Source organism: Spinacia oleracea, chromosome 1, assembly GCF_020520425.1.
Source record: "Spinacia oleracea cultivar Varoflay chromosome 1, BTI_SOV_V1, whole genome shotgun sequence".
NCBI classification, from domain to species: Eukaryota; Viridiplantae; Streptophyta; class Magnoliopsida; order Caryophyllales; family Amaranthaceae; genus Spinacia; species Spinacia oleracea.
This window is the reverse complement of record NC_079487.1, coordinates 30,163,305-30,176,729: the sequence shown is the minus strand read 5'-3', so window position 1 is coordinate 30,176,729 and position 13,425 is coordinate 30,163,305. Positions and strand designations below refer to the sequence as shown.

At 40.1% G+C, this 13,425-nt stretch overlaps 2 long non-coding RNA genes across 4 annotated transcripts; both read left to right on the top strand.

The window, feature by feature from the left end:
* Positions 1 to 985: 985 nt before the first annotated feature.
* On the top strand, positions 986 to 9,802 carry LOC110801258 (uncharacterized). The gene is made up of 5 exons (XR_008926451.1): positions 986 to 1,204; positions 1,920 to 2,018; positions 2,101 to 2,334; positions 8,952 to 9,090; positions 9,339 to 9,802. It is a non-coding gene; the product is annotated as an uncharacterized lncRNA (long non-coding RNA).
* On the top strand, positions 2,716 to 8,366 carry LOC110792337 (uncharacterized). Of its 3 annotated transcripts, none has more exons than XR_008926449.1 (7): positions 2,716 to 3,278; positions 3,397 to 3,518; positions 3,737 to 3,884; positions 3,977 to 4,153; positions 5,621 to 5,737; positions 6,548 to 6,969; positions 8,120 to 8,366. It is a non-coding gene; the product is annotated as an uncharacterized lncRNA (long non-coding RNA). The 3 variants fall into 3 exon arrangements; XR_008926450.1 differs by having other exon boundaries at positions 2,718 to 3,278; positions 3,983 to 4,153; positions 6,867 to 6,969; XR_008926448.1 differs by having other exon boundaries at positions 2,723 to 3,278; positions 6,867 to 6,969.
* Positions 9,803 to 13,425: the final 3,623 nt, after the last annotated feature.

Below are 13,425 nucleotides of genomic sequence, written 5' to 3'. Positions count from 1 at the left end.
CGTTTTGAACATACCTGCTAGTTATATATTAAAATAGGAATATGGTTCTGTCGGCCTTGTTACATTGGTTTCTCGTACAATTTTTTCATACATAGAATTTCCTCAGGGTGTCTTCATTCTATGAATTTTTCAGCGGTGTTCCATCCATTTGCATTAGCCTGTACGATCCGGCTACTATCTCTTCCCATATTTGGTATGGTCCTTCCCAGTTTGCTGTCAGCTTACCCTATTTCTGTGCTTTTCCGGTTGCAGCTGTACGACAGAGTACCAGATCGCCTACTTCTAGTTTCCTATAGTTTACCCGTTTGTTGTAGGCTCTGCTCATTCTATTTTTGTAAGTTGCTGACTTGATTTCCTCTTGTAGTCTAACTTATGGCAGGAAGTCTAGCTGGTGCCGGAGTAAGTTGTCGTTTTCATGCTCTTCGTAATGCTGGATGCGGAAGGTAGGCAATGCCACTTTTGCCGGTATGACTGCTTCTGAGCCAAAACATAACTTGAAGGGACTCTCTCCCGTTGCTTCTTTAACCATCATTCTATTTCCCCACAGTACTTCTGGGACTGTATCTTCCCATTTCCCTTTGAACTCGTCCAGTTTTTTCTTTAGGGCCGTTAGTATCTGTTTGTTTGCAACCTCTGCCTGGCCGTTACTTTGGGGGTCGTAGACTGAAGCGTAAGCGAATTTGACCCTGTAATTTTCCAGGAAAGCTCGGATAGGTGTGCAGTCGAACTGGCCCCCGTGGTCGAATACTATTGCTGTCGGTATTCCGAACCTTGTTATTATATTCTTCAAGATGAATTTTCTCACCTGGTTGGCTGTTATCTTTGCTACGAGCTCAGCCTCCACTAGTAGAAAAATCATTAAAAGTGGCTTCTTAAAGGTTGCCCTTATTTTAATAAGGTCATCTTTTGATGACAAAAAATAAAACAAAATTTTTTTTATCTAAAATCTCCCCTTCTAATTTACCGGAAACGCATCATTTGACGAGGTTTTACTTTTGTTGCTGCTTCCCTTTCACAAACCGCACTTCTTCTCTTCTTCTCCATCTCCTTCTTCACTTATCTGCTCTGCTCACTCTTCCCTTTGCTCGACCTCGCAATTCTCTAAACTCCACCGGCGAAGACCTCGACGAGAAGAACAACCACTACGCACCTCCTCACCGCCAAATATAATCTACATCCCCTTGAGTTTGTCTCCTCTGCCAAGGTTAGGGTTTCAATGCTCTAATTTTAGTTAAATTACCATCTGTCCTATGAAAATAGAGGAATTGATGAATGTTTTGTATAATTACTTTGGACTTCACTCTGTTGTATGCTTGAAAATGCTGATGTTTTTTTTAATGATTTTCTAATTGCTATAAGCCTATAATTGCATCGGTTTTCTGATGTATACTAGATTAGATATCTTCTCGCATATTCACACAGATACAAATTCACGCAGATACTAATAACAAGACTCTCCAAAATGCTAATTTAGCAAATAACAAGTTTTCAGGGCATATCCCTGATAGTTTGAGCTCATGTGTTGGAATTTATGTGCTTAACTTGTCTGCAAATCAGTTTCCTAGGTCTTTGCCTCCTGGATTTTGAGTTTGTGAATTTGAGAATTATTGAATACTCTGCCTTTTCTTGAATTATTGAATATTTAGAAGCTGGTTAGAATGTGAAACTTATGATATTTATGTGAATACAAGTTGCTTTATAATCGAGCTAGCTAGAATGTGAATACATATTTGCTGTCCATTTGCAACTGTTCCTTGTACAAAACTGAAGCCTTAGCAAAGCTGTTAATACACCTTTATGATAAATTTTGTCTTTTTCTTTCTTCGTAAAAGCCAATCATCGATTCACTTGGAAGTTTGAGATTAGTATGAGCACCGCTTAATGGTTTTACTATCTGATTTTCCCTTTTTCAATGGCAGCATGAAGTTGCTCATGAAGGTGAGACAGGAAAGGTTTCCCGAGCAAACTTTCGTGATCGCGAAGGAAGAACTGTCCTTATTATGAGGCCTGGGAAGCAGGTGATTGCATGTAGACTTGTTGAACTGTCCTTATGCTTAGTATTGTTGAGCTGAACTTCTTTGTTCTCTATCTGTGTTTCAGAACACCACATATGGAGAAGGTAATGTCCGTCACTTAGTCTATTTGTTAGAGAATGCCATCCTCAACCTGCCCGAGGGCCAAGAACAGATGGTGTAGCTGATAGATTATACAGGCTTTTCAATGAGCACTTGTTTATCAGTCAGAACATCCCGAGATATTATCAATATTTTGCAGAAAAGACTTGGACTAGCAGTTCTTTACAGCCCACCGAGGATCTTTCAGGCATTTTGGAGGGTTAGTAAATTGCTTTATATGCACTTTAATTGTCGTTTGTTGCTTCTCTAACAAGTAGTAATAGCATAAGCTGCTGGTTTTAATTGATGGTAGGGGATGGATTTTATAGGTGGGTTGTTTATTGTTATGCTTGTTACAATTCTACCTCAACTCAATCATTGGTTGTTCTTGCTTGTTTTTGTAGTTGGGGTTGTTTGTAATCTGGTTCTAGGGCTTGGTTCTGGTCAACCCAGGTCAACTTTGGCCAAGTTATTGTTGTCAGTCAGTCTGGTCTGGTGTTGGCTTTTTCTGTAGTTCAGGTCATAGGAATATGGGTGGGTTGCCAGTTCAGGTCTGCTTGGTCAACTTGTCCCACTAGTAGAAAAAACCCCTATTGCACCCCCCTTGTTGCAGCGTACATGTATTAATACGCTTCAACAACCAATCGGTCAACGCGGGTCAAACCATTTAAAGGGTTGTTGCAGCGTACAATTTAATTGTTCCCTGCAAAAAAGTTTATTGCAGCGTACATTTTAAAAGCCCCCTGCTATAACTTTTTGTTGCAGCGTACAATTTAAAAGCCCCCTGCAATAGCCGGGTAAAAAATTGCTCCCTAAGTGATTCAGAATACAAATTTTCATTTCTCGCGCTCAACTCCCTCTTCTTCCCTTACCTTTCCCTGCGTCGTCCCTTAAAAAAAAACCTAAGACGCATCTCAAAATTTCAGTTCTCGTTGTTCGCGTCCCGTTCTCCTCTCCTCACTTCGAACACTCTTTCTCTTCGTTCCTCTGCATCGCCGGCCACCACCTCCTTCATGTCGCCGCTGCTGGTGTGGTGGTTGCGATGGTTATTGCGTTGTTGTGGTTGATGGTGTTGTCCCGCCTCCGTGCTCGCCTTTCCTCTGTTTGTCGCCGCCAATAATGGTGGCCACCAACACAACATCATTTGCAATCCATCACTAATTGGTAAGTTGATTTCAATTTCTCCTTCAATTGATTTAATAAGTTCGTGATTTAAAATCCCAAAACCCTAACTAATCGATTTCAATTTTCTTTTCCCCATTGCTTGCGCCGCCCCTTCTAGTTGTTGGGTGCGACGGCGCTCTGTCGTCGCCGCCGCCTCCTTGTTCGTTGTTGTGAATGCTAATTATGGTCTTGCTCTCCCCTTCCCTCTCCTCCATTGTTGCTGCTCGTTTCTAGCCCAAGGTACGACACTCCATTCTTCTTCCTCTCTCTCCTGATACTAATTTAAAGAAGTTTTTGCTACCTATGTTAGTTGTTGTTAATTTTGAGTGCTTTTTAAGTTGACAAATTAGTTTATGAGTTTAATTGGAAAACTATTGCAATTCAGTTTTCATAATGATGCACAATTGATGGTTTTAATTTGAAATTTAAGCTTAAAGTGGTATTTCTGCTTCTGGCAGTTTCATTGTCTCCTTCCCAAACAATCCTCCTGATCCAAAAAAGGATAGTGCCGCAGTTCAGAAATTCTTTGCCAATATGGAAGTCGCATTCAGGGCGCATCCACTTTGGAGCTGTTGTTCAGAAGAGGAGCTTAAAAGTGCTGGTGAAGTGAGTTATTAAACTTTCCTCTTTGCTGTATTCATTCTTGATTCAATTATGCGTACATTATATTCTTTATATCTAACCTGGCTAACTTTCAGTTGCAGGGAGTGGAGACGTTTTTCACTGTAATTCGGGCTTGTTGCGGGGTCGGAATTATTGGGTTTACCTTATGGTAATTTTCTTGATGCTAGGTCTTCAAAGAAACCTGCATTTTAGCATCGTCTTTCTAGAGAACGGCAAATTCATTGGCAATCGTCGTCGACTTCTCCGGTGAGGTATTCCCGTTTCTTAATCTCTCTCATTCCCTTTCTCCTCCCTCAACCCTCCCGCTGCTTCTGTTTTCTTCCCTTTTCTCAAATATTTTATATTATTTGCTTCAATCAAACGCTAATATTGAAATTTAATCTTGCGGTATATCAATTCTGCAATTTAATTTGTTTAACTTCATAAATTGAATCAAAAGTATGATAATCGCATGGAATCAATTTTACAATTTTGCTTGGTTTTTGTTCCATATTTTGCAAAAAAGCCGCTGATTTAATTAGGACAGAGATGTCCAGATTCAATTCAATCAGAAAATTTGAAACATTAGGCATTTGGTAGCTATTTGGTGGGCGATTAGTTACCAATGATGACAGTAGGTTTATTTCGATCAAGAAATGGTCTGCAATGCGCGTAAGTAAAAGAAAACCCAAAATTAAGACTATTAGTCTTGCTTTTCAAAGTTGATTGCTTAACTTTCTTAAGGAAAGAGATTGATATCAGGGTTATATTAAAGGTCATTATGGTTTTTCTTAGATGTATAGATTATAGTTATGGTGAATTTGCGATTATTGGTAATTGGAGTGGCATGTTGCAACTGTGTAGGTTGCATTTGTTTGGATAACTATTTTTGTCGGTTAATATCCTAGGGAGTAGAGACTAAAGAGCAATTTTTAATCTGGATTAAGGTGTAGTTGACTAACCTTTTTTATACTGCATGATTTAATTATGAGATCTTAATATCTTATAGAAGTATTATATTGGAGTGAATCAATTGAAAGGTTACAATTTTTGAAAATCTGCTTTGCTGTTTGTTTGTATTGGTCGGATTCCACTTTCCAAGTACTTAATTTAAATAAGGTGTATAGTTTGTTCAATGTTTTATCGCTCAGCTTAATTTTACATTGTGCCTAATGTAATATTTAAAGGCACTTTATAGTAGTTGGATCATTCTCATACCCTACCCAGTATTAGACACTAAGTCTAAGTAGCGGTGCCAATTCCTCTCTTCATTTACAAAAGAACATAAATTATTCTAGTGCTATTTGATTATTGTTTCTGAACCAAGGGAGTTTGGTGTAGAATTATCAAACGTCAATCTAGACCACAGCCAAATGCTGACCTAAGGACGTTTATGGATTAAATCTGTATTTTTAAATTTATAATTTTGGTATGGATTCTTAATTGCCTTAATGACACTATGGATCTATGATACTTGTGGAATCATCTTAAATAGTGTTGGAAATTTTATAAATTACCTTGATTCTTGCAAACATGTGGGTATCTTTCGGTGAGTGAGGCGAGATGGCATTGCTTGTTACCAATGTTGCAAGTCTTACATGTTGCCGAACTTCTGACCATCATTGATTGTCATGCAGCATCAACCTATGATGTTCCTTGATTGATTATCGTAATAGTCACATATATGTTCCTATCATTTGGTAGTTCTGTAACACTACTCTTTTCGTTTCTGCTAACAGGATCACGTGCCACTGATTACAGTTGATGCTGCTCTTCTGCTACACTTTCTCATATTCTTTTTAGCAGTCTGTCTTGTGCTATACAGTGCAGTAACAATGATGCTTGGAAAGCTGAAGGTAACATCATCATATTCACCTGCCAGAGTCTACTACTATTTTGGGGAGGTGGTTGGTCATATGTTAACTGTAAAAATACTTATGCAATTATTACATTTGAGGTCACGTCCTAATCTGGAAAGCTCTGCCCTAAGTTGATGTTATGTTTGTTTTTAGGTGAGAATTAGGACTAAAAGAGCAGATTCAAGAACTTCAAACTAAGATGGCAATAATAAGCAAGCTATTGTGTTATTAGCTTGCTTATTCTTGCCCCTGAAATGATGATTCATGATCCTAAGTCAATGCATGAATCCATTTTCAACTGCAATCTTCAATCACGATTGTTACTACTAGATCACAACTGCTATCATAACCAATGAACCCAACATATAGTCCCTTTATTTTTTGTTTGCAGTGAATTATGCAGGGTATATTATATAGAAAATGGGGAGGCAAAATTTACTTTGATTCCTTGCTAGCATGTTTGAACTATAGTTTGGGCCTTCGTGGTAATTTTTTTTTTTTTTTAGAATTTGGAGTGGTGATTGCAAAAGTACATATCAATCCACCCGTGGTGAGTTTGCAATTTCAGTGTCCATTGTTGGATACAAGTGGTTACATTACATCTTACTGTGCCTTATCCGTAAGATGAATGAAAATATGCTTGGTGCCGGGTATAGTCTACCTGATCGCCTGGAAACAGTTGTAATGGTTCATATGGTCCCTTTCATTAGCGAAATTCCAGTTTTTCAGAAGATTTCCCTTATTGAAACGAATTATCTGCTTCTCCTGCGTGAGGATATTTACCTGGATAATATTTTTGGTATGCAGTTTTCTTTACTCAGCCCTGTTGCTGACTGATCTGCTCCTACTGACTGATCTTCTGCTACGCTGCTGCTGCACTAGTGCAATGTTGCTGCTGATTGATCTGTTGTTACGCTGTTGCTGCTGCACTAGTGCAATGTTGCTGCTGCTGGATTATTGTTGTTGCTGCTGCTTGATTTATGTTGTTGATGTAGCTTGATTATTGTTGTTGCTGATGCTTGATTATTGTTGTTGCTGCTGCTTGATTATTGTTTTTTTTGTTTCTGGTTGCTGCACTTGTGTGAATGTTCTAACCGCCACATTTTGTATGTTTTACTTGATTCAGGAACTCCCTAGGTACCATGAATAATAACCAAAATTTGTTGGGCATGAATCAGAATGTGGCAGTGATCGAGTTATTACTCCCGCAACAGGTCACGAATCATAAGGTATTAGTACGATTACAGGAGTACTACATAAAACAATTATTTTTTACTTTCTTCGTTCCTAAATAGAGATGGCATTTCTTATTAGTCTATCCCAAAATAAGAAGCCACCTTACATTTAGACTTCAGCATATCACCCTTTAACAATACCTTTAACTAAGAGTTCTAACGAAAAACCACATGTAGGTCATATTTAGGCTAAAGTGACATTTTCGCTCCCAACTATGAACTAAAGAACCTAAGGACTCATTTTAAACTTACTAAATATTTTATATGCTTAGTTTTAACTTTCTAGGACTAATTCCAATCCATTTATACACATTTAAGGCTCATTGTGTCGTTATAGGTCATATTTAAGCTAAAATGACATTTTCGCTCCCAACTATGAACCAAAGAACCTAAGGACTCATTTTAAACTTACTAAATGTTTTATATGCTTATTTTTAACTTTCTAGGACTCATTCCAATCCATTTATGCACATTTAAGGCTCATTGTGTCGTTATAGGTCATATTTAGGCTAAAATGACATTTTCGCTCCCAACTATGAACCAAAGAACCTAAGGACTCATTTTAAACTTACTAAATGTTTTATATGCTTATTTTTACCTTTCTAGGACTCATTCCAATCCATTTATGCACATTTAAGGCTCATTGTGTCGTTATAGGTCATATTTAGGCTAAAATGGCATTTTCGCTCCCAACTTTGAACTTAAGAACCTAATGACTCATTTTAAACTTATTATATGATAAATATGCTTAGTTTTAAGTTTCTAAGACTTATTCTAATCTACTTATACCCATTTAATGCTTGTTTGATAGTTATAGGTCATATTTAGGCTAAAATGAGGCATTTTCGCTCCTAACTTTAAAATAAAGAACCTAAGCACTCATTTTAAACTTAATACATGTTTAATATGCATAATTTTAACGATCTAAGACTCGTTCCAATCTATTTATGCACCTATAGGCTCATTGGGTCGTTATAGGTCATATTTAGGCTAAAATGACATTTTCGCTCCCAACTTTGAACTAAAGAACCTAAGGACTCATTTTAGACTATTAGGACATTGTCATTAGTTTCTTGAATGTTAAAATGTGATATTTAATTTGTATTTAATCTAATGTTTAATTTAAATTTCTGTTTTTGTAAAGGTCTACACTCCGAGGATTGCGCCTTATGCGAGGAATTTGATGTGGTTTGTGAGCAATGGGCTAAGTTTTTTACCAACAAGTATTTATTATTGGCTTTAGCGCGCTTGATCGAGTTGGTTTAGTTGTTATAGAATAAATTTTATATTAAAATGTATGTTTATGTTGAAATTGGAACATATATTTAAATGTAATATGTGCACTTTGGTTTTGGGATATATAGTATACAAAACTCCAGTTGTTGTTTTTATATTTGTTATACAGGTTGCGTTATTCTATTATTGTTTTGACAGGTTTCTATATTTGGTGCAAGGCACTCTAGGTATCCCTAAACAAAATTAGAATTTTCCCGCCAAAAGTGCTTTTTTGCAGCGTACATATATGTTGTACGCTGCAACAAGGGAAAAAAATTTCGCAAAAATTCAGACTTGTTGCAGCGTACAAATAAATGTACGCTGCAAAAAATTAAGTAATTCAGACTTGTTGCAGCGTACAAATAAATGTACGCTGCAAAAAGTTGAGTCTTTTGCAGCGTACATATATATGTACGCTGCAACAAGTCCAAAATTTTGCCAATTTTTTGGCACTTGTTGCAGCGTACATCTAAAAGCCCGCTGCAACAAATCACTTTTTGCAGCGAACATTGTACGCTGCAACAAGTTCAGATTTGTTGCAGGCCCCCCAGTTGCAGCATACGATGTACGCTGCAACAGGGGTCTAAAAGCCCGCTGCAATAAGGGTTTTTTCTACTAGTGTCCTAAGTTGAATTTTGATGTTTTTGCTTTTCTTGTTGAGTTTTTGTTGTTTTCTCTCTGTTTTGTGCTTGTTTTGACAGGAGAGCAGCGAATGCAGCACACAAACATAGTTGAAAGCTTCAACAAGTGATTATCAGGAAAACAACAGTACGGATTATTACAGCTTTTAAGTACTTCATAAGCTCCAAGTCTTCTTCGTTTACAGCTTCTTCTGCTAAGGTAATAATTTGTAAATTTTAAATGCAAATATATAGAATGTGCAGTTGGAGAAATAATAGATGTGAAATATTACACAGATGTAACTATTATCATCTTCCTATACAATATAGCTCAGTAGCTTGAGTCAAGAGATAGTTAAAAGGTATAAATAATAGGCTATTGAAATTAGTCAAGAGCTAGCTAGTCCTGCATCTAGAGTGGGATCCGCCCCGTTTGTTTTGTTGAAGTTGTATTCCCTATTGTTGCAGATGTGCAATGAGATTGGTCACAACATTATGTGTCCTACAATTTGGGAGCTGGAACCAGAACGATACTCGATTTGTCAAAATCTTAGTTGGCTAGTTGGTGGACTTGCATATGGTTAGATAAAGATCAAGCACTTCTTAAGAGCTTGCTATTTATACTTGGTATGCATTCCAACTGATCAGGATAATGTTTTATTTGTTTTTCGTTCTATACATTATTGAGTTGCATAACTTAAATGTGTGAAACTGTATTGTAATTTTGTCAGAGAATTAATATATGTTGTGAAAGGTTGGCATACTATGGAATGAGTACCAATCTTGTGAACAACTAATTGACTTCAATTTTATTTTACAAAAAAGCTTATATGCTCCATGTTTGTGTATGTTATGATTCTCTCAATATATATTATTTGAATGTTTTGTTGGCCTGTAAGTCTTAAACTAGAACTTTGATAGGGGGGGATAATACTAAAACAAAGGGTAAAATGTCTAGAGGTGTATAACATGTGTGGGAGTGGTCACTGTTGTGTGGGTGGGGGTGGAGGTATTTAGAAGCAAAAGGGGTACAACAATGGTAAAGAAATGTCGGGTCTTGTTGCATTGTATATTGCCTCGAATTGTGACAAACTGCTAATTGTTCTTAGTTTTTATTTTTCGTTATGTGATAGTTTTATTCTCGATAGTGTTGTGGGGTTTTTTCCGGTAAGTTAGACTTGGAGGTTTCCGGTAGCCGATGTTTAAGCAAGGATGCGTTTTTAGAGAGAGAAAGTAGAGAGAAGGCAGAGCAGTAAATATCCCTGATTATGTTGTGATTGTGACCCCTTTTTTCTTGGAAAATGGTGCTTTATATAGTACTAGGTTATTTGGGGAATGACCTAACATTCCCTTACATGATTGGCTGAAGCATGAGGAGAGGAAAAGTGTCCTTTCCTTTGGCAGTGTTTTGGCTCTTTAGGTCATAAATGGGCTTGTTTGGGCTTTTGTGCCATCATACAGTACTGGCCACATACACTGCTTATGTATAGACGAGAATACATACATTTATACATACATGAATACCGGTATGTATATTTCGTAGTTATTTAGATATGTATTTATACATCAGAATAGAAGTCGTATGGTTTGCTCGCGGGGCGTAATACGTGCCACGTGTCGTACCTTTATTGGTACACATTGGCATGGTAATTTTTCCCACAACATTTGCCCCTCAAGAAGGGCATTTCTGGAAACAATCTTTCGGATATCGCTTCTTGACCTTTGATATTCAGGTGCGTTTTTGGGACAAGTGTTGTGATAGTGACAAGTGTCACTTTTTCTCCTTTTTTCCCCTCTCTATATATAGGGGGAGGTAAATTTTCATTTTTTACGTTTCATTTTCACAGAGCTCAAGACAGGCGATTCCCGACGAATTTCCACCACCAGCAGGCGATTTCCGGCCACGGTGAGACTCAACCTGTTCTTCGTCAGATTCAACTTGTTCTTCGTGAGACTCATCCTGTTCTTCACCAACTACTTCTCAGATCTTTCAAGGTCAGTCTTTTATTTCTTCTACCTGTTTTCTTATCATGTGTTCGTCACTTTTGGTTTGGTAAAGGGGCGGCACCCTAACATTGGGTAAATGTTCGTTGGGTTCTTTGGAACGTTAAGCCGCCCTTCCTGTGACTGGGCGGACGCCCAATCCCCCCTTTTCCTTCTTTGTCAGTCACCCCTAAGCCGTGCTCTGTTCACTATGCAGAAGGCATGGCCAGAACTAAGCAGACGGCAGATCCGACTCGCCTGCCTTGCGAGAGGGGGCGACTACACCTCCTATGGAGAGGTATTCCTCTACTGACCCAACAGTGGGCGAAGAGTATGCCGATCTCTTTCAAGAGATCCATGAATATGCCGAGGCGGAGGAGGAACAAACAGCAAGCTCATCAGAGCGAACAGTGAGCCAGGCAGTTGAGGAGCCAAGTGTAGCTCCGGCGCCTTTGGTTGTTGAGGAGCAGGTGGTTGCTCCAGCAGTAGTTAGGCCAAGGGGTCGGGAAGAAGCTCAGCTTCTTCCTTCGAAGATTCATCCAGATCTTGGCTGGATGAGATGGATAGAGAGGAATGGGGCTGATATGAGGGACGACCTATGCGTCGGTGAAGGGTACCAGATGCGGGTGTCGGCTGGCTTGGATTCGACGGCCAGTCTGCTGGCCGAGGGAGAGTTTCCCGTCTATGCCGCCGCTATCAAGCTTGGCATGAGGTTCCCTCCACATCCCTTCGTTGTGGAAGTTCTGGATGGGTTTAATATTGGGGTGGCCCAACTGACCCCAAATTCCTGGGCGGACGTATTCGGCTATATTGCCAAGTGCGCGCTGAACCACGTGCGGCCGTCTTTCAATGCATTTCTTCATTTGGTTTCTATTTCCCGTTCCCCTAATGCCGCCGAAGGATGGTTTAACCTGAGCAGCCGAGGCTCGTACCAGACTGTGGTGGGAAAGCTCAGCAAATGGCATAAGTGGAGGAAGAGGTGGGTCGTGTTCCATACTGACGACCAGGAGATGTATTATAGGATGAGCCGCTGGAGTCCCACGGCCAACTATATGGAACATGACGAGCCTCTGCCGCCCCTTACAGCAAACGAGTGGGATCATATAATGGTGTTGTTTAAGGCCAACACTCATCATCTTACTGCGGATAAGACATTTCATGTGCCGGCTGAGTGATTGCCGCACATAAGTCAATTATGGGATGAGGCGTTTTTAGCTGCCGTGGGTCAAGGGTATTCTATGTCCCAAGGTAGAGTATTAGATTAATCGCCGTCTGCCTTTGTTCCGTCCTTTCCATATCCTGTGTCCTTTTATTTTTGCAGAGGAAGGAATGAGTAAGCTGACGGAAGCAGATATTGGCAAGGGTGATACAACTGACTGGATGGCCGACATCTATGCGGCCAAAATGAAGAAGGCCAAGGCTGAGCTGGAGGAGCAGGTAAGCAGCGAACTTTTAATCTCTCTTACTTGTTTCTTTTTATGAGGTCATAATGGGATACCAGCGTCTTTTGTGAATACAAGGATGCGCCTCGTCTTTTATCTTTGACGGGCGTCCATCGGTGTTGACGGAATACTTACTTTGAAAGTGGTTTGTGGCCACTAGGGTGCGCCTCGTCATTTTTCATGGACGAGCGTCCTTCTTTGGTGACGAGCCACTATCAAAAGTGTTGCTGGTGAACACGTTGGTGCGCCTCGTCATTCATTAGGACGGGTGTCTTTTTGGTGACGAGCCACTACCCAAAGTGTTGCTTTGTCATCACATCAATGCGCCTCGTCATGAATTTAGGACGGGCGTCTTTTTGGTGACGAGCCACTACTTAGGGAGTGGCTTTGTCATCACATCAATGCGCCTCGTCATGAATTTAGGACGGGCGTCGTTTTGGTGATTAGCCACTACTTAGGGAGTGGCTTTGTCATCACATTAATGCGCCTCGTCATGTATTTAGGACGAGCGTCTTTTTGGTGACGAGCCACTACTTAGGGAGTGGCTTGTGACCTACTTGCCTAATTTTTTGACATTTTGGATTTATGTTTCTATTAGCAAGCGAAGGATGCGGCCAAGGCGGCGGCAAAAGCGCAAGGAACTGGACTTCCAAAGCTTAAGAAGATATCGGCGCCGGCTGACTCGGGGGCTCCAAGCACTTTCAAGAATCCTCGGCCCAAGCCCCGCCGTCCAGCCAAGAAGGAAGAGTCACAGGCTATAGACGGGGCTCATCCTGATGAGGACGAGCAGGCTGTGGACAAGCCTTCCTCGGTTGTGGACTTAGTGTCCAAATCGAGGTCGGGTGGGCATCAAACTGAGCCGGCAGATCCTTTAGCCGGCATTTCAGCCAGCGTTCGCTCACAAATTCCAGAGGACGTGGCCCGCCGGGCTAGATCATCGGGCGGTAAGTTCTACTCGAACGTCGTACAGACGTATCGAGCCTCATCTGGCAGTTCTTCTTACTCTCCGCGTTATCCTAAGGCCATTGTTTTTCCTATAGCTAAAGTTGACAAAGAGAAGGGGGCAGCTATCGCGGAGGACGAGCGTATCCCTGCCACTCCTCATTATTCTTCAAGGGATAGAGCGGCAA